At 37.0% G+C, this 2,424-nt stretch overlaps 1 long non-coding RNA gene across 1 annotated transcript in view; it reads left to right on the forward strand.

The window, feature by feature from the left end:
- The first annotated feature begins 821 nt into the window (after positions 1 to 821).
- The window catches only part of LOC111086173, a 10,533-nt gene continuing 8,930 nt past the window's right edge, over positions 822 to 2,424 (forward strand). The window contains exon 1 of the long non-coding RNA XR_002610919.1: positions 822 to 1,552. This is a non-coding gene — a long non-coding RNA (uncharacterized LOC111086173). The remainder of the gene's footprint in view (positions 1,553 to 2,424) is intronic.

A 2,424-nucleotide genomic window follows, 5' to 3' on the forward strand; every position in this document is an offset into this window, starting at 1 on the left:
AGAGGGAACATCCTTGAGGGAAATTCTTCCCCTCGAAATTCCCAATCATCCAGATCCAGTTGAAAGCTATGTACATAAAATCATTGTGAAGGATATATGCTTTAAAAAATATCAGAAAACTGTCTTTTTTTATACATCTTATTTGTGTACATATTGACCATCGTGCTGCATACATTCAGATTTATCTTTAAACACAGAAAAAAAAAGAATGAAAATTTAAAGATATGGCAAAATAAAAAAAAACATAAGACCATTAACTTTAAGACTCAACATTCGTATTTTTTCGTCTGTTCTTCTAAGAAATTATATAGATAATGCATTAGAGCTAAACATCTGAGTTTTTTTGTATTACAGCTTCAATTTACATCACAGGGTAAGTATGCTTAAACCTAAATGATAAGAAAGCACTGACACCACTAGAGAAATAAATAACACTTTCGGCGGTAAAAATGAGAGAGCATACAGAACTCAGTCCCCTGTTATACACATGAGCATAAGCTAGTAAGGGCCTACACTAAAAACACGTGCGCTGTTCTTTTTTTTTTTTTTGCAGAAGCTATGTATGGAAATGCTATGCTTTCAAAGCCTATGAATATTTACCAGTATCAAAATATATTATACTAATCCGCTATTCTCTTAGTCCTATAACTGTTTAGAATACAGTGGCTCAGTATGACGACAGTTGTTGTTAAGAGTTCAAAGAACATAGCTTCCTTGTAGCGCTTCCAGGGTAAGTTCCCACGCCTTATTGACGCGCATATGGGTCTCATTTTACAAGTAGTCATCACCGTCTAATACAGACCGTAATACGTTGTTGATTATGTTGGTCGCTTGTGTAGAGCCTAAACAAGGAACTTTGTAATCTACATTTCTAACCAAACCCTAAAGGTGAAAACACTAAGTAAACCTGTCATCGACTTGTATAATATTTACCACTTTTGTATATATATATAAATCTAGTTGTGCGTACATCTGTCTGTCTGGTATGAAGAGTTGTTTGTGAGGATCTGACTCAACCAATTTCGATGTTATTTAGTAGAAGAAATCAGGTGGACCCCTAACCCCCTTCTCCTCCTTAAGATCGTACTTTTAATCCGTATAACGCATCATTAAATTGATTAGTTACTACAGTGTTGAAAATGATTTTTTATGTACAACACTCTTTTCGAAACTTAACCTAGTGAACAAAAGTATATTATCATTTGAACTCTTTGTGACGTGCAGGACTTAAGATCGTACTTTTAATCCGTATAACGCATCATTAAATTGATTAGTTACTACAGTGTTGAAAATGATTTTTTATGTACAACACTCTTTTCGAAACTTAACCTAGTGAACAAAAGTATATTATCATTTGAACTCTTTGTGACGCGCAGGACTTAAGATCGAGTCTAAAATGGAGAAACAAGGCATTTCAATTTCACCAATTTAATGCCAAGAATGAGGATTGAACTGTGCGAGGATGTCGGTAGTGAAATACATGAAGCCAACGACAAACGAACGTGACATTTAATGCCGTGCATAGCCCGGGTACTTTTGCATCAGACGAACGGTTCGTATACGATGGCTAAAATAATGGAAATGGGTGGTTCTTTTTTTTATTTATCTCACCTGTATAATTTTTTGTTTGACTGCTTATATAAACCTCTTCTTTCCAAGCATTTGCTGTAGCTACGCTTGTTTTTAGCAATTTAGGTAAACTCTTAACTTTGTTTGTATGTTTATTTGTTTTGAATTTCGCGCAAAGTTACACGAGGGCTATCTGCGCTAGCCGTCCCTAATTTAGCAGTGTAAGACTAGAGGGAAGGCAGTTAGTCATCACCACCCACCGAATAGTGGGATTGACCGTCACATTATAACGCCATCACGGCTGAAATAGCGCGTATGTTTGGTGGAACGGGGATTCGAACCCGCGACCCTCAGATTGGGAGTCGAGCGCCCTAACCACCTGGCCATGCCGGGCGTGAACTCTTAAGTCCCCGGACTTTCTCTTACGATTTACAGTGGCCTAATCTGTGAAGAGTAACTAATTGTGTAACTGTAGCATCTACAAGGTAACTAATTGTGTAACTGTAGCATCTACAAGGTAACTAATTGTGTAACTGTAGCATCTACAAGGTAACTAATTGTGTAACTGTAGCATCTACAAGGTAACTAATTGTGTAACTGTAGCATCTCGTTTGTGAGATTGTGTAACTGTAGCATCTCGTTTGTGAGATTGTGTACCTTTAGCAGCTACAAGGTAACTAATTGTGTAACTGTAGCATCTCGTTTGTGAGATTGTGTACCTTTAGCAGCTACAAGGTAACTAATTGTGTAACTGTAGCATCTCGTTTGTGAGATTGTGTACCTTTAGCAGCTACAAGGTAACTAATTGTGTAACTGTAGCATCTCGTTTGTAAGATTGTGTACCTTTAGCAGCTA

This window comes from Limulus polyphemus, unplaced genomic scaffold, assembly GCF_000517525.1.
Source record: "Limulus polyphemus unplaced genomic scaffold, Limulus_polyphemus-2.1.2 Scaffold36, whole genome shotgun sequence".
Classification (NCBI taxonomy): Eukaryota; Metazoa; Arthropoda; class Merostomata; order Xiphosura; family Limulidae; genus Limulus; species Limulus polyphemus.